Source organism: Euprymna scolopes, chromosome 27, assembly GCF_053919585.1.
Source record: "Euprymna scolopes isolate OS-2025 chromosome 27, ASM5391958v1, whole genome shotgun sequence".
In the NCBI taxonomy this organism is placed as follows: domain Eukaryota; kingdom Metazoa; phylum Mollusca; class Cephalopoda; order Sepiida; family Sepiolidae; genus Euprymna; species Euprymna scolopes.
Genome location: NC_136508.1, coordinates 21,680,403 through 21,700,402, shown reverse-complemented (window position 1 = coordinate 21,700,402; position 20,000 = coordinate 21,680,403).

The following is a 20,000-nucleotide window of genomic DNA, read 5'->3' as shown; positions in this document are numbered from 1 at the left end:
GATAAAGAGTGTGGGAAATTATTGATAGTGGTTTTGACTAGACGAGTGTTTTTAGTGAAAGCTTGGCGAGGACAGGTATAGATTGAAGCTCAGACAAGCACTCGCCATGAAAATAACGATAACGCAAAGACAGGCTCGCAACGTTTCTTCTGTGAGAAAGAAGTGTTAGGGAAGAGAAAAGGGCACCCCCCTCACTAAGCTACAAAGTATATTCTGAACTTTGTCAAGGCAGGATAAGCTGCTTCTAGTAGCTCCTGATGTGACAACAGTACTCCATAAATAAACTGACGACACTCGTTTTTCCTCAATGCAAGGTGTATCTCACAAATGTACTGTAGCTAGTCTCGTTCTTTTCTATACATACTGCTATGACATGTTTTTTTCTTCAGAATTATCTGATCTATTCAGTGTTTTATTGGGGGGGGGGTCTAACTCACTTGACTTGATCATTTTGTAATTCCCATCGATTCGCTTTCTTGATACTCCATCGTAATATCGCTTTCTTGATACTCCATCGTAATATCGTTTTCTTGATACTCCATCGTAATATCGTTTTCTACTCCAGTAGACACTTTAAATGAACATTGGTCCTTTCAAAATGAACAGGACCATGAAAAAACTTGTAGCACTACATTCAGCATTACTTATGCTCGTAGAAGCAGTAAGACTATAAGTAACACTAATACGTAGAGAAAAGTGAAGAAGAAGACGAAAAAGAAGAAAGAAAAGACGAAGAAAAAGAAAGAGAAGAAAAAGAAAGAGAAGAAAAAGACTGGGCGAAAATTACCATTATAAATTATTAAAAGTATAACCTTATTAATAAGATGAACAAAATTAAATAAGGAAAAGCAAGAAAACTAATTTCATGCAAGAAACATATTGAAAAAATACAGTGTATTAGATTGGCCTGTCGCCGTTTTCAAAGGAATTTCAAACTGTTCAATTCGTTTAATATGAACCGATAATAATAATAATAATAATAATAATAATAATAATAATAATAATTATTATTATTATTATTATTATTATTATTATTATTTTATTTATTTTTTTTACACGGTGGTCACAACTTATCAAGGCCCAGAAGCCACTCAGGGATAAGGGTTATTGCAAGTACAGTACGTTAGTGTGGAGATTTGATGAAGTGTTTACTTAAGGGGGCGATTCATTAGGAATTTGTTAACGTTGGACTTGAAGGCATCCAAGTTGTAGTCAGGTGGGAAGCAGGCAGACGGGACAGAGTTCCACAGGCGTGCAGTTCGAAGAAAGAAGCTTTGTTCATGGAATCCACGTTTGGATCATTATCATTGTTAATATAATAATAATAATAATAATAATAATAATAATAATAATAATAATAATAATAATAATTATTATTATTATTATTATTATTATTATTATTATTATTATTATTATTATTATTATTATTATAATAATTATTATTATTATTATTATCTGGAAATTTAAAGAAGTAAAGATGATTCCCATTGTAATTGCAAAGCCTTGGACCATAACAAAAAGACACCGTAATTCAGATTAACAAGACCATTTCCCTTTTAATTCAACAAAAGGCGTGTCCGGTAAAGGTATAGCTTGAATGTCTAAACAAAAGCTGAAAAATAAAATAAAAATAAAAAGTAAATAAATTATTTAAAACATCAAAAATTTGAAACTACTATGAAACAACAACAACAACAACAACAACAACAACAACAACAATAATAATAATACAATGCCAACACCTCGACTTGTAAGAACGTCAAGGTGATTCTCATTGTAATTGAAACGCTTGGGACCGTAACAAAAAGTCACCATAAATGGCTTAATCAGATTGACAAGACACTTTTATTTCCAATATTGCAAAAGACTTGTCTGACGGGAACGGCGATAGTGTTAATACAACTTAAACGTTTAAAGTAAAATGAATCCAACTTAAAACCTCTAAAGCTTTAGACTAATTTTTAAAAATTACATTTTGACCCCAAACAAGGCACATTGCCACTTTGATGTAGGGGTTATTATCAGGGACATAAACTACAGAGGTATTATGTAGGGAGTTGGGCAGCAAGACGTCGGTTCACGTTGCACCTGAACTTCTGCATGTCAGTACAGGTGGGGAATTAGAAACCTGGAAGGGAATTCCAATGTCTAGCGGTTCTGGGGAAGAAACTACTTTTGTAGAATGTTCTCTTACATATAGGGATCTCTACTGTGAAGGAGAGTGAATTTGCTGCTTGTCGGGTTTGTCGGGGGTATTTACATCGAGGGGATACAAATGTTGCAGTTCGTCAGAGCATTCACCATTAAAATACTTGTAGAACAGGCAGAGTGATGCAACATTTCGTCGATGGGACAGAGGTTGAAGCTTAGATGACAGTTCAGAACTTATCAGGTTGGGGACTCTCTTTTGAATCTTGTCTAGAAGCGAGAGATTAGTAGCAGATGCACCAGCCCAAATATGACAACACTACTCCATACATGGCCGAATGGTGGCCTTATAGAGGTTCAGTATACTTTCGGGTGTCAGTAGCCTTCTAGCACGGTAGAGAGAGCCTACCTTCTTCGCAGCGGTCCTAGCAATTCTTTCAATATAATTGTTCCAACTCATGTTTCCTGTGAACGTTAAACATCGGAGTTTAAAAGAATTACATTCAGATAATGAGTCTTTGCCCATTGCTATTAGTGATAGAGAAGGGTTCTTGTAATTATTGAATTATTGAATAAGTTTAGTCTTGGAAGCATTGAATGTGACTATCCATTTTTGTCATTATCCCACTATAGATTGGAGGTCATCCTCTAGTGTTTCTGCTATTTCTTTAGATATGTGTCCATTTATTTTCCTGTCGTGCCTTATAATAATAATAATAATAATAAGAAGAAGAAGAAGAATAAACGACTGTTACGATAACACAAATTCATCTGCAAAGGTTATCGAAAGATGTATGGAGTACTCGCAATCTGGGGAAACTTGTTGTCATTCAGATTCCAGGAAACACTATTTTCTGTCAGTGTATTATCTCATGTGGTCTGTGTGAGAACTCCTAGTGAGTACAAATAATAATAATGTAAAACAAAAGAAGTTGGTTGAACCGCCGTTAACCATCCTTGTCACTGCATCCCTGCCAATTTGAAATCAACCATTGGGTGACCTTTAGTCACTCTGTTTTAAGACTCTAGGTGGAGGGTGGCAAGCCACTTCATATTTACTTTCTTTTTCCTAAGTACTGAATATTCTTTTAGAAGCTAAAAAAAGAAAAAAATTCCTCTGACAATAATCGCCCCCCCCAAAAAAAAACAAACAGAAACAAACAAAAAACATCGTAAATGGTTATTGACTATAGTAGACAGATTGTGCTTCCTTTTCTCTTCCCATGCTATTTCCCCCCTCTTTTTTTTTTCTCTATTTTATGATGTCAATCAGTAGATATACCTTTCACTTTCTTAGAACCAAACTTAGAATCGAGACGTTCGATTATCGAGTTGGATTCGGAATACGAATCAGAAATAAATCGTCTCGTTGGCCAAACCAATAACGGCACGGGTCTGTGACACCAAACGAGAATCTGACAGCTTGAAGAGGAAATTCGAGACTGCTTGCTTCCGTCTGTGATAAGAACTTTAGACGTGTCTTCATGTTAATAATAGTACTAGCTGGACTACCTCTCCCCAGAAGGGTACATAAAGAATAGCCAAACGTTATACGGTTAGTAATTGCAAAATATTAAACCAATAACTATTTAGAATGAAACAAAATTGACTGTTATCTTGAACTCTAGTTGAAGTATCATTTATGTAACCATGTCGATGTGTTTTTTTGACAAAAGTCGTGTTCGAATAGAAACGTTTGAGTGACACCTTAAATGTTAAAGACAACCCTTGGGCGGAAGTCAATGAAACCAAGTGATTTCCCGCCGAAGATATATATTCTTTTTGGATTAGTTTGTTACATTCACTTAGTGTTTGGTTTATTGTTTCGTCTCTTTGTCTACAGAGTGTGCATTTGCTTTTTTCGTGTCTTGTCGAATTTACCTTTTATAGCGTTGCTTTTAATCGCGTTGTCTTGTGCGGATATTATTCTTACTACTACTACTACTACTACTACTACTACTAATAATAATAATAATAATAATAACAAATTAAATCATAGGAATCGAGAATAGTCCATTTCAATACATTCGAGGGTGTAAAAGAAATATATTTGTTTGATTATAAAAAACGAAAGCATAAAATAAAGTTTTTATAAATAAACGATTTCACGTACCTGAAAATTGTAACCCAATATTTTTACTGTAAATTTTTAATGAAAAATTACGCTTGAACTGAAAGATATAACTGCCATATTACGTTTCTGAATTTTTTTTAGATGAGGATTGGCTATTCGTATTATTTGGATTCATCGAACTACTGTTCTTATCTTGGGTGTGATTTTCACAACGTTTCGGTCGATGTAACCTCCGACCTTCTTCAGGTGTATCCTGTCGAATTTGGGAATATTTCTGTCGAACTCGGTAATTTATAACGGAATTTCGAGAGAAACCATTAATTTACTTCACGGGGTAGCGTGCCCTTGTTCCATCAGCCATGACTGGATAGATGTCCTAAGTTATTCGCAAATATATTTTTTCGGTCGCCCACACTGAGGATTGAAGCTTTAACCATCAGGAGAATATCACTTCTACAATTGATTTATCCAAGTATTCTAACCAAGTTCTACAAGATACACTGGAAGAAGGTCGGAGGATACATCGAACGAAACGTTGTAAAAATCACACTCCAGATGATAACAGCAGTGCGATAAATATTAATACGAATAAATATAAACGCCTAATTTCTCTCCGATTCTATCCTCTGATCTTCGGCACGTAGTACAATGTGGAAAGAAATCGCTGGTTACTTTTAATGCATCTAAAACAAGCTTTTATCTTTACATCATCAGCGCTCTGATTCCCATCTGGCATCAATTGAAATGAATTACTCTCGTCTTGAGGAGGCCTTATGTTTTGACAAGCTTCTGGGCTTGACCTTCATTTCTGATCTGAAATGGAGCACATGCATCAAATCCGTTTCCAAGGCATCTGGGAAAATGGTGAGGGCCTTCTATCGCTCCAGAAGATATCTCAGTGTTGATACAATTCTCCATCTATATAAGAGTCAAGTACGTCCAAGTATGGAGTACTGTTGCCACATCTGGGCAGGAGCTGCTAGAAAGTTCTTATCCTGCCTTGATAGAGTTCAAAATAGACTTCGTAGCCTCGTAGGAGATGCCATTTTCTCTTCCCTGCAACCTCTTTCTTACAGAAGAGATGCTGTGAGCTTGTCTTTGCTTTATCGTTATTTTCATGACAAATACTCGATTGAGCTTCAATCTATGGTCCCCCGTCGCCATACTTTCACAAGGAACACTCGTCTAGCTGAAAACACTTTCAATAATTCCCCCTCACTTTTTATCTGTGCCTAAACCTAAACGTAGTTTCCATGAACAAAGCTTCTTTCTTAGAACTGCACGCCTGTGGAACTGTCTTCCGTTTTCCTGCCTTCCAGCTGATTACAATATTGTTGTGTTCAAGTCCAACGTAAACAAGTTTTTGATGAGCTGTTCCACTTAAGTTAACAAATTTACCGAATTTCCATTACTATCGATTACTATATTGTCTAATTGACTAGTGTACACTCTTTAACCCTTATCCTCCAGTAGCCTCTGGGTCTTGATAAGTGGTGATGCTTATGTAAAACAAAACGCCATAATCTTTTAATGTTTTGGTTGGGTTGCATGCGTTTTTCTCATCCAATCAGAATATGGTTTGGTGTTTTTCCTTGCAGCGACATCAACTTATTATTTGAATGTTTCTTATTAGCCATTTGGAATATTCCGCTTTCCTTTGAAGGTAGGATCAGGATGAAAACGGTCGTAGCGACAAGCGTCATAATATAGTCGATAATATTAATGATATTGCTTTTTTTGGTTTAATCTACGTATTAATAAATGAAAAACAGAAGCCTGATACCGAAACCAACAAACATTTTCTGGTTCAAATTATTGTGAGATACGCATTACTATTATGTAATTTGATAAAAAATGCAACCCTTCTCTCTTTCTGCTTCCTTTTCAATTTATTTTCTGACCACGTTTTCTTTTACATTTTTCATTAGTTTTATTACTATTATTATTATTATTATTATTATTATTATCATTATTATTATTAACATTATGTTTACTATTTTACTACTATTATCATTATTATTATTATTATTATTATTATAACTGTTATTACTATTATCATTATTATTATTATAATTGTTATCATTATTACTATTATTACTATTTTGGATATTATTAATATTTTTTACTATTAATATTAATACTAGCATGGTTGCCCGGCGTTGCCCTGGTATTTGGAGGTGTATAACGAACAAAAAAGGGGTAGTAGGACGGCAGTCTCGAACCCGTACCGCGAAGGAGGAAAAGAACGGGGAAAAACCTGACGTCTTTGCTGTTACGACCACCGCTAAACCGGAAGTCACGTAGGTTTTAATTAAGGCTAGACGATTGAAAGGAGACGATGACTTTCGAAAATATCGTCGAAAAAAGCGACTTCCCTGTAGAAAAGTGCCCAGTTGAAGGTGAAACTATTAATGTTTTTAGCAAAATTTACGATATTTTTCGTCTAAAAGGTCGAAGTTCAACACGATACTGATCTTGTGAAAATCCGTCGCCTCTGTCGAAAGTTTCAAGCAGACATGTAAACATACATACATACATACATACACACATACATACATACATACATACATACATACATATATACATACATTTGTATATTGATAACTAAAAATTTTCGAAGCAAACCGATTAAAAAGCTTGCCCCATCTCTGAATACCCTTTATATCAAATTTCAAATGATTAGACTAGAAATTGAGTGATTTGGTAGAGACCGCAGAGGGAATTTTTTTTACAAAGTTTGACCCTTATTATGACCCCTTTACATTTATTGTTCGGGGCTCAAATCACGTTATTAAGTTAGGTCCGTGTCCACGGTACCTATATGTAAATTTCAACTGTTTATACCCAACATTGGCGGAGGAGTTTTGTAGAGTTCTCAAAGGTTAAATCGTAGGATTTTGACCCCTTAACAGCCAAATTTCTGGAACCTGTATACCAAATTTCGAGTCTGTAGACCGAAAATTGAGTTATTGCGTAGGGAAATGGACACATACACACAGACACACCCAGACAGACAGACAGACAGACAGACAGACAGACAGACAGACACTTCACTTTTTTAGATATCAAACATTTCAATTGTTTTTACCCAAAACTAGCGGGGGAGTTTAGTAGAGTTCTCAAAGGGTAAATCGTTGAACTTTCGCCCCTTAGCAGCCAAATTTCCGGCCGTAAACGGATTACAAACATTTTCCCAAATCTCAGTACGCTATATATCAAATTTCGTGTTTGTAGACTGAAAATGTACACAAACAGAGACACACACACTAAGACACTTTCACTTTTATAGATGTATAGATATACGGGCTTATATATATATATATATATATATATATATATATATATATATATATATATATATATATATATATATATATATATACTAGCATTTAAGTCCGACGTTTCCCGGGTGTTTGGAGGTGTATATTGAGCAAACAATTGGCCAGAGATTTGGCTGTTAAGGGGTGAAAGTTCAACGATTTTACCTTTGAGAATTCTACCAAAACTCCTCCGCCAATTTTGGGTATAAACACTTGAAATTTAGATATAGGTACCGTGGACATGGATCTTACTTAATAACTGGATTTGAGTCCAAAAACATTAAATGTTAAGGGGTCATAGTAGAGGTCAAAATTAAAAGAAAATTTGACCTCTACGGTCACTAGCAAAATTAATCAAACAATTTCTGGTCTAAACATTTGAAAAGGATATTCAGAGATACGGCAAGCTTTTTAATCGGTTTGGGTCGAAAATTTGAGCTACCAATATATAAATGTATGCATGTATGTTTGTATGTCTGCCTAAAACCTTCGACAGAGGCGACGGATTTTCACAAGATTTGGGTCGTTTTGGAGCTTGCCCATTCAGACGACAAATACCGAAAAATTGGCAAAAATAAAAAAACATTCATTTCTTCACTCTCAACTGGGCACTTTTGTACAGGGAGGGGTCGCTTTTTTGACGATATTTTCTAAAGTCATCCTCTCCTTTTGATTATCTAGCCTTAATTAAAACCTACGTTAATTCTGGTTTGGCGGTGGTCGTAACAGCAAAGACGTCAGTTTTTTTGCTATTCTTCTTCCTTCTTCACGGTTTTGTTCAACGTACACCTCCACATACTCGGGCAACGCCGAGCTGAAATGCTAGTATATATATATAAATGTGAAATTTTCTGTCGGTGCGGTGTTTCATGGAGTCTGAGTGACAGCAATTTTCCACAATCAAATTCTAGTACTCTCCACCTCTTTCGACAACTTTTGCAAAAAAAAAAAAAAAAAAAAAAAAAAATTCGCGTTATTGAACAGACGACTGCCATTAGTTTCTCATTGGCAGCGACTATTGATCTCCACTGGTATATGGGTGACAACAAGCCTCGCCAAAGTCTCAGTAATCTTCACACTCATCCAACAAAGATTTGCTTAGTGCTTTCTTTCCTCGTTCATTCCATCCTCCTTTAACCTCCTTTTTATTTGGTGCAGCACCAGTTTTTGTTCACGAAATAAAAAGGGGGGGGGGAGGAGTAGGTAACACATATCAGTTTGCAATATTGTTTCTTTGTGTTTTACTTTTTCAGTATAACCGGCTAGCGCCTGGTAGTATGCCCGACCAGCGCTTGGTTATTATTATTATTATTATTATTATTATTTTTTTTTTTTTTTAAAAAAGATAGTCACCACTTACCAAGGCCAGGAAGCCACTCAGGGATAAGGTTTATTGTAAGTACAGTACGTTAGTATGAATATTTAAAGTGTCTACTTAAGGGGGCGGTTCATCAGGAATTTGTTTACGTTGGACTTGAAGACATCCAAGTTATAGTCAGGAGGGAAGCAAGCAGACGGAACATATTCTTCTTCTTCTTCTTCTTCTTCTTATTATTATTATTATTATTATTTGCTCACAAGGAGCTTTCGCACAGTTCATCCTTGAAGAAAACCTGTGGTGTACCCTGGAAGCTGAGTGACGAGTCTCCCTAGATTTCCAGTACGCTCCACATCTTTCGATAACATTCACAAATGACTTTGCGTTACCGCAGCAGCCGTTTATCATTGATGTCTCGGTAACAGCGACCATTGGTCCTCACTGGAATTTGAGTGGCAATAAGCCACCCCAAAGGCCCCAGATCCCTTCGTCCAGCGGGAAGGGGTCTGGTTAGTGCTCTCTCATCGGTCTTTCTATCCTCCTTGACCTTTCTCAACTATTTGGTATCACATTTAGGAAAGGTTGGGTGGAGGGGCAATGAGAGGGGGCGAGAGAGGGGATATAGATATGCAGCTTCAATGTTCTTGGTTCCATACTTATTATTATTATTATTATTATTATTATTATTATTATTATTATTATTATTATTATTATTATTTTCAATACTCTAAGTAGCTGTGTGCTATTGTCACGCTCAACCGCCTAGCGCGTTTCATTGTTGCTGGTAGATTTTCAAATCCAGCCTCCCATGTTCTCCATTTTACTGGATGTATTGTCTTGTTCCTTCGGTTTTAACAATCGATATATCAAATAATCGATATCTTTGATTCGTGCCATTTCAAAAGAGCGACTCGTGCGTCGGCTATTTTCCTCGTTTTGTTCTGTCCATCAAAATGTGTCATCGATAATTTCCGAGAAAATACAATGGTAGCCGCGGTAATTTCAAATTTCCATCGCCGCCACCCTTCACTCACTATCGTCTTACTTGTGCGTTCGGTTGCGTAATAATAATAATAATAATAATAATAATAATAATAATAATAATAATGATAATAATAATGATAATAATAATAATGATAATAATAATAATAATGATAATAATAATAATGATAATAATAAGAATGATAAAAATAATATTAACATTACTATTGATACTACTACTACTACTAATAATAATATAATTAATATTACTACTACTACTACTACTACTACTACTAATAATAATAATAATAATAACAGATGGTGCAAAATTAATGTCGTTTTTGGCGTTCAGTGTCATGCCAAAAAAAACGTTATTATTTGTGCACTAACGTAATAATAATAATAATAATAATAATAATAATAATAATAATAATAATGATAATAATGGTAATAATAATAATGATATTAATACTAATACTAATACTGATAATACTATTACTACTAATAATAATATTAAAATTATTATTAATACTACTACTACTACTAATAATAATAATATAATTAATATTACTACTACTACTACTACTAATAATAATAGATGGTGCAAAATTAATGTCCTTTTTGGCGTTCAGTGTCATACCCCCCCCCAAAAAAAACGTTATTATTTGTACACTAACATACTACTACTACTACTACTACTACTACTACTACTACTAATAATAATATTAATATATGACATGAAGAACGAGCCTTGCCAGGTTTAAATTTTGCCATCCAAGCAGACCACAGAGTGGAAATCAAGGAGACAGGGAAGCAAAGCAAACACAAAATTGGCTAGATAGCTCAAAGTGAATCGAGATAATACCACTAATAGTAGGAGTACTAGGAACTATACCGAAAAACTTTGAAAAAATAATGGGAGAAATTGGAATCAGAGGAATAACTAAGATTATACAACGTACAACAATAAGGAAAACGGCGAGAATATTAAAGAAAACCCTTCGATACTAACACATATGAGCTACCGACACAAGCCGGATATACAGAAACTAAACTGCTAGAGAAACATCACATGGTATCATGAAAACTGAAACTGTATAAATGTAAGGGAACCTACCTTCTTCGCGCGTCTCTTCCACCCTCTGGTGGACGTCACAATAAATTGGCGCCACACCAAACAAGTGAGAAGGGTCAAGGAGGATCGAAAGACATAGGAGAGAAAGGACAAACCAAACCTCCCTTTATTGTCACCCAATTCCAGCAAAGAATACCGTCGCTACCAACGAGAAATCAATGGAAACTGGCTGCTGTGATACATACTTTTTATTTTTAAAAGTTATTGTTATACCGGCCTTCCTTGAATAGAGGAATTTACACCGATTAGCACTATAAATAGTGCTAGTAATTCCAACACCGGTGAGAGAGATGCGACTGCACTTCAACTGCTAATCGAGTGCTCAGCAGATAAACATTCTGTCCTATCTTGTGCATTATTGTTAATACACTTGTTCCTTAACCGAACCTCGACTTCATTGTTCTTATTTTCACTGTTGTTCCACGACACAGCAGATTAGTGACAAGGAATCGAAACAACCATCACTGCAGAAAATCAACAAAAGTGATTGAAATAAAGATTCGTAAAATCTTTACGGCAGAACACCTTCGTCATTTCAACAGATATTTGCATACGCAAAGGTTAACAGCGAATTAATTACAACGATAGTAATTTGGCGACGGGAAAACACTTGCTACCAAAATCTACTGCGAAAAACGTGAATGTTGCCAATTATTTAATAATTGAACACACTTACCAAGTGTTTTAGAAAGGGAAAAAGTGTTCATTTTCTCTTCACCAGAAGCCATTTTTCCTACGGTAAGAATTTTCTTCTGCAAAGCTAAATGTCCAAAACCAACTAGAAAATACCGTGTGAGCTTATCATTATTTCGATAGAGTCTGGGATTTGAAAAAAAAAACACGCTTCACTTGAAAAAAGAAAAAAGAGACAGACCGTGAAAAATAATTATTCGCGTACGTCATTTGTACTTAGCAAACACGTAAAGAATCAAGTCATTTTTTTTGCAAAAGGCAAAGAGGGTAAAAGGTGAAAAAAAACCCTAAAAGTTTCCCATACGAATTCGTTGGATATTTAAAGCGACGGATTTTATTTTTGCTACGTAAAAACGCGTGCAACTAAAAAAAGTTAGACAATTGTTATTTCGCTGGATTGTTTCTAGTTACAAAAGGACTGCTAAACTGTTGTTTTTAAAACAAAAGAATTGAGAAAGAAAACTTGGTTGATTTTTTTTACTAAGGAATATTTCTTTAATACAAGCATAAATTGTAAATTGAATTCGTATGGTGGATGCGAAATTCAAAGATTCACTGTTGGAATTGTTCCAATTCCAAACAGAGCAAAATCTCGCGTTGTAAAAGCAGCAAATTCAACAACAAGTAGAAAGAGAAGAGAGATTTAAACAAGCATTTGAAGCAAAAATGCTTCAACAACAGAAACGCTTCGAGGAAATATTGATGAAAACACAGGAGGAACAAAGAAAAATTCTGGAGGCAGACGATAATCATAACCCATTTTCTCAAACAGTTGTGTGGGCGGCTATTAAGAATTTCAATTATAATCCAGAAGACGATGTCACTTTCGTCCAGGACTATAGACGATATGAGGATATTTTTATATCAGATTGTGGTTCCTGGTCAGACGCGAAAAAAGTTAGGATTTTGCTAAGGAAATTGGGAACAGCCGAGCATACAAAGTTCGTGAATTTTATTCTCCGAAAAAAAAAAAAAACAGTGAGTTGAGCTTCCAAGAAACAGTTACGCTACTTACAGAACTGTTTTCTGTAAAAACGTCTCTTTTCCATAGGCGATATAAATGTATGAATGTTACTAGAAGAGAGGAAGACGACTACACTACTTATGCAAGTATAGTGAACAAGTTTTGCGACAATTTTAAACTGGAGGAATTATCATCAGATAATTTTAAATGTTTAATATTTGTGCAAGGGCTGGTCTTAAATAAAGACGCTGAAATCAGGCGTCGTGTTTTAAATAAATTCGAAAACGAACCGAATTTAAAACTACAAAACTTAGCGGAGAACTGTGAACGGTTTATTGCGTTGAAACAAGACAGTCGTGACACAGAGAAAAGCGGAGTGTCGCATACTAAAAAGATCCATCAAAAGAAAAATTCGACTTAAAAAAATAACCAGAGAAAAAGCCAGAGAAAATATCCATCTGAACTATGTTGGAGGTGTGGAAATAAACATTGGTGCAATGAGTATCCCTACAAATTCAAACAATGTGGCAACTGCCACCAGAAAGGACATAACACATCGCATTGTAAAAAAAAATCTGGTAGAAAGACATCTATTAAACTTACGAAAATTGAACATGAGGAACAAAATATCCGGAAATATGTACGCGTCAAAATGTTTAAAAAGAAAGTAAGGCTACAGCTTGATAGTGGGTTTGGCATTTCCATTATTAATGTACAGACATAGAAGAGGGTTGGGAGAACCACTATGATTAAATCACATAAAATGGCGAGAAGCGTCAGTGGCGAAAAAATTACCTTCGAAAGAGAATTATTGACGAATATTTTTTTTCCAGAACAGGGCCGAAAAAGCAAGAATTTTAGTCATGCAGAAATCAAACAATCTCTTTGGAACTGATCTGTTTGAAAAGTTTAGACTATGGAATCTGCCTTTAAGCTCATTTTGCCAAAAGGTTGAGGATTCGAATGTGGAGGCAGAAAAACGTAAGAGGGGGTTAAAAGAGAATTTCCCAGACGTATTTTCAGGCAGTTTAGGAAGGCGTAAAAAGCGGTAGCAAAATTTGATGTAAATGTAAATGAACAGTAAGTGTTCAGAAAGAAAAGAAATGTTCCATACGCCGCTATAGAACAGATAGGTGGTGAATTAGAAAGACTCAAAAACATGGGTGTCATCGGAAAAATTGATCACAGTGAGTGGACTGCACCAACGGTTTACGTCAAAAAGAAGTGTAAGGAGATTCAGGTTTGCGACGACTTCGCGACAGGCTTAAACAGGGCATTACGAGATCACCATTATCTCCTGCCGAGCTCTGAAGAGATATTTGCGAAAATAAGTGGAGGGAAATATTTTTCTAAAATCGACCGCAATGACGTATACTTACAAGTTCCAGTCGATTAGGGATTGTACAAGTTTAACAGACTTCCTTTTGGGGTCAAAGTCGCCCCTGCGATTTTTCAGCAAATTATGGACATTATGTTAAATGGGTTGGATTTCGCACTAGGGTACCTGGACGATGTGTTAATGAAAAGCGCTAACAAAGAACAACACAAAGCTCATGTAAATAAAGTATTCGAAATGATCCAGGATTATGGATTTAAAGTAAAACAAGAAAAATGTACCTTTTTCATGGAGAAAATAAAATACTTGAGGCAAATCATCGATAAACATGGAAGAAGGCCGGATCCAGATAGATCGAGTGCAACAAAGACTATGCCTGCTCCAGAAAATATTGTGTCTTTACAAAGTTTCTTAGGCTTGGCAACTTACCGCAATGTATTTGTGCCAAATATACATAAACTAAGGTCACCTGTAAATGAACTGTTAAGGAAAGACCAAAAATGGGTCTGGACGCAAGAGTGCGAAGAAGCATTTCGGGAAATTAAAGAGACTTTAACGTCTGACTTGTTTCTGGCACATTATAATCCCAAGCGTGAAATTATTGTTGCAAGCGATGCCAGCTCCTATAGCATAGGAGCATGCATTTTACACAAAATGGATGATGGAAAAGTGAGACCCATAGCACATTCATCCCGATAATTTTGCCAGCCAAAAAGAACTACTCACAAATTGAAAAAGAGGCGCTAAGCATTATATGCGCGGTAAAGAAATTTCATCGTTTCTTGCACGGTAGGCTATTTCTATTACAAACATACCACAAACCATTATTAACGATTTTCGGATCGAAAAAGGGACTACCACAACATACGGCGAATAGACTTCAAAGATGGGGTACCATACTTCTGAATTACAATTTTCAAATGGAGTATGCACCATATAAAACATTTGGTCATGCAGACGGGTTATCGAGGTTAATACCTAAGCAGACAGAACCATTGGAGGATATGGTAATAGCAGCCAGTCAAGCGGAAGTTGAAGTAAAAATACTTTATGTGACACAATAAGAGAACTTTCAGTAATGCTTGGTGACATTAAGAATAAGGCAGAGGTGGACGAATTTATTATACGCACGAAAGAAAGGCTCAACAATAACGAACTGGATGGAGAAATTTATTCAATTTGCGATAGCGTCCTGTTATATAGCGACAGGGTCGTAATTCCTGCGACATTACAGAAAAGAATGCTCAAGGAATTCCATGTAGGATATCCAGGTATATTAAGAATGAAAAGCCTTATGGGCTCTTTAGTTTATTGGCCAAACATGGATAAGGATATACAAGGAAAAATCAGGGAGTGTAGAGGATGCGCATTAGCTATGAAAGCTCCTCCGACTCAATTCGGATCGTGGGATTAAACCGGACCGACCTCGGCCAAGGATTTATTTAGATTTGGGTTCTACTATCTCATTGTTGTAGACAGCCTATCTAAATAGCCGGAAGTATTGAAATGTAAGATCCCACATCCGAGGTAACTATTAACTTCCTGTGTGAACTATTCGCTAGGTTTGAAGTAGTAGACTGTTGTTACAGACAATGGATCGCAATTTACGTCTCTCGTATTTGTTTAAATACGAGAATCATATAATCGAGCATATAGCCATTCCGCCATACCACCCACGAAGTAATGGACAAGCAGAGAAATTCGTTGACACATTCAGAAGAGCTCTGAAAAAAGCTAGTGGTTCGCCGACGGATAAGTCAATCTAACAATTTTTACAAGTCTACAGAGTCACTTCGAATGCAAACATCGAAATGTCGAAGACACCTGCTGAGGTTGTGTTTGCTCGCAAGGTTAGATCAATTTTTCACAAGTTTTACCAAACCAGGAAAGGCCAAAGCTAAAAAAACGGTATAAAGTTGGCAAAATAGTCTTCTACAAGATTCGCAAAATAATAAGACTTTCTGGGAGTCCGACATTGTTGAGAAACAAATAGGCAACATGGTCTACATGATTAAGGAACCAGACGTCGTGCACAAACGTAACACTAACCAAATTCGGAAAAGATACTCGAACAGTGATGTGACCAGATCAGCCGAGGAGGACATCATGGGCACAGTGTTTGATACTTTTCAAGTGCCCATACCAGAGACAGCTCCGCAGGACAGAAGATCAAACAGAAAACGGAAATCAACAGAATTGATTAGGATGAACCCAAAACAAAAACATTATTAATCCCAGACGGGATAATTTCAAAGGGGGTTATTATATCGGCCTTCCTTGAAAAGAGGAATTTACACCGATTACCTCTACACACAGCGCTAGTAATTCCAACACCGGTGAGAGAGAGGCGACTGCACTTCAACTGCTAGTCGAGTGTCCAGCAGATATACATGCTCTCATATCTTTGTACATTATTGCTAATACACTTGTTCCTTAACCGAACCTCGAATTAATTGTTGTTATTTTCACTGTTGTTCAACGACACAACAGTTATATAAAAAAGGTGGAAAATACTGGAAATCTGGGGAGACTTGTTGTCACTTAGACTGCAGAGAACACAACAAGTTGAGTATATTTGAAGTTTACTTGCGACTATTCCTAGAGATTATATAATACTAAAACGAGATCATATTCATGAAAAAAAGCAAATAAAAACACCGTTTTTTTTGTTTTGTTTTTACATAGTAGTCACCACTAATCAAAGCCCGGAGGCCACTCGAGAATAAAGGTTATTGCGTTTACAGTGGGATAATATCGTAGTAAACGTTAGTAATGGATATTTGATAGTGTCTTACTTAAGGGGGCGGTTCATCAAGAATTTGTTTATGTTTGGCTTGAAGATATCCAAGTTGTAGTGAGGTGGGAAACAGGCAAACGGAAAAGAGTTCCACATGCGTGAACTTCTAAGAAAGAATCTTTGTTGTTGGAATCTACGTTTTGATGTAGGCATAGATAAAGAGTGGGGATAATTATTGGCAGTGGTTTCAGCTAGATGGGTGTTTTTCATGAAGGTTTGGCGAGGTTGGACCAGGGATTGGAGCTCAGACGAGCTCCTGCCATGGAAATAACGATAAAATAAAGACAGGCTCGCAACGTCTCTTCTGTGTGAGAGAGGTTGCGGAGAAGAGAAAATGGCATCCCCCACTAGGATACGAAGTCTATTTTGTACTCTGTCAAGGCAGGACAGGCTGTTTTTAGCAGCTCCTCCCCAGATCTGGCAGCAGTACTCCATCCTTGAATGTACTTTGCTTTTATTGCATCAGTAGTGAGATATCTTCTGGAGCGGTAGAAGGATCCCACCATTTTTCCAGCGACGTTGGCAACGGATTTGATGTACGCGTTCTATTTCAGATCAGGAGTAAATGTCAATCCCAGAAGCTTGTCAAAAGATAGAGCCTCCCCAAGACACGAGCCATCAATTTCACTTGATGCTAGATGGGGATCAGAGTGTTGATGATGTAAAGATAGGAGATTGGTTTTAGATGCATTAAAAGTAACCAGCCATTTCTTCCCCCACTCTACCACGCGCTCAAGATCAGAGGAGTGAGAATCAGAGAGAACTTTGTCATTTACGGCCTTTGATGTGATGTTCCTGTCATCAGCATAGATATCGACGAATGATTTAAGTATGTGTTTTGGGCGGTCATTGATGTAGATCAGGAAGAGAGTTGGGCCCAGGATGGACGCCCAGAATAGACGCCTGAGCATTAATACTGTTGATTCTGCCTATCAACCACTACTCTTATGAGCCTATCAGAAAGAAATGATTTAATAATTGAGAAAACATTTCCAGTTATACCGTAGCTGGAAATCTTTTTAAGGAAGCCTTTATACCATACCTTATCAAAGGCCTTTGATCTGTCAAGAGCAATTGCCCTAGAACGGAAGCCTTTGTCGAGAGATTCACTAATCCTATGAGATATAATCGTTAGCACATCTGCTGTAGGTCTAGCAGAACGAAAATCATATTGCATCTCACTAAGAAGGTTATTTCTGCTGGAGGGATTGACTACTTCTTTATTGAATATGGATTCCAGCAACTTACTTATGACACACAGGAGACTTATTGGTCTGTACTGAGAGAGAGATGACCTATCACCTGAATTCTTAGATACAGGGCATACTGAGGAGGGTTTCCAGAGTGTTGGAAAGCACTTCTCCTTAAGGCAACGCTTGAACAGTTTTTTTTAAGTATGACGACAACTTCTGTTCGAAACTTTTCAACATTATAATTGGAATGCCGCCAATGGCCAGTTGTTTTACTGGAATCAAAGTTCTTGATTAGCTTGGCGACCTCACGTACAGATATTTGTATGTTGCATAGCGTGTTGTCTGTTATAGGAGGAAATACGGGGAGTTGATGGCATTCGTCGCATAGGATATAATTAGCTGTAAAGTTCTTGGCAAATAGTTTGGTCTTGTCTGATGCTGACAAGATGACCTCAGGTCCATTGATGATGGTTAGAATAAAAGGCACGCTTCTGTTCAGGATCATGTTAGCCAAAACTATTGGGAATCAAGCCGTTGCTCTAGGTGTGTCAGAATATTTTGGGAATTTTTGACACCTCTAACACAAAACTGCGAATAAAATATAAAAAAACTCGTAATTTCTCTTTTTAAAGTGGGTTGTTTATTTCCTTTATGGAGTATACTTAAAAAAAAAAACTATTAAAGTTGTTTAAAAAATAATATTTCTATTATTATTTAAGACGGTGTTTACAAAGTGCGTACGCGCGTTCATGCAGCCATTTTTTCTATGTAATGAAATCAATTTAATTTTACGAGCTTAAATTTTGCAAGTTTTTCACTTTAAAAATCTATCAAAATTTTTCTATTGGTTCAATTCTTACGACATTTTCATGTTTAATATGAAATTTTATTCTCTTTCCAATAAACCGAATATATTATTCTAGAGAGGAATTCACCCCTCTATTTTGTAAATGTCTATTAAAATGAAAATAATTAATTTTCTCACCTCAAATTTATATATCACAAATTGAAGATAAAAGATCAATAATAAATAAGAAAAGCTAATTTAACACAAAAAATAATAGTTATTTGCATATTTACCTGTAAAGTCCAAAGTTTTAAACCTTTTTTTTTAACCCACCTTGATTTTTTTGTTTTTTTTTATGAAACCTTATAATTTTCTTATATTGTCCAGAAAAGTTCGACTAACTTTATTGACTTAAAATATCTAATTAATCACAAAGGGGAGATAAATTAAATGTGTGTTTCTTTATATGGTTACTATCGAGATTAATTTTGAAATGTATTTGGTTTAATGTGTTGCTTTTAAGTTTGGGAAATAATTATGTATGTCCTTTTGAGGCCTCCGTATTTGACAACTTGAAAAATCGGAGCAACACTGATTTAGCTAATGGCGGATAACAAGTTGCGAAAATGCGATTTTCTGCGACCTTTGCTTTAAAAAAAACTTTTAGTTAAAAATACAAGGAATATAAATATGGAAAATTCTCATAAATGAAGTATGGAAGCACCTATTGCTTAATTTTTTATAGGAAAGTTATATTTTGGCATTTATATATATTTATTAGATTTTGGATTATGTTAAAATTCGTTGAATTTCATTAAGTCTTTTTTTTTAAAGAAAACCGACGAAAAAGAATATTGCCTATTTTTTGATTATACCTTTCATTATTTTAAAATTGGTCTTTGCTCATTTTATTGAAATAAAATTAGAGTTTGAAATTACATTTTCATATTGATTATAAGCTTTATATTATCAAATGTTCATTCATTAGTTTGTAATGTCGGTTTCTGACACTGCTACCGCTACTCAGCTACTTTGGATTTAACGGACTGAGCATATAGATCTCTTGCGTTTTTTTATTACTCTTTTACAGCGGTTTCTGGCAGTCCTTAAAGCAGCTTTAGTCTCAGTACATCTATTACTTTGGTAGCTATGGAAAAAGTGATTTCAGGCAGCAGCACATCCTGGGGAGAGACATTGCTGGCTGTTAGGTTTTTGTTGGAATTTTTTGAATGGTATGAATCGGTCTATGCCGAG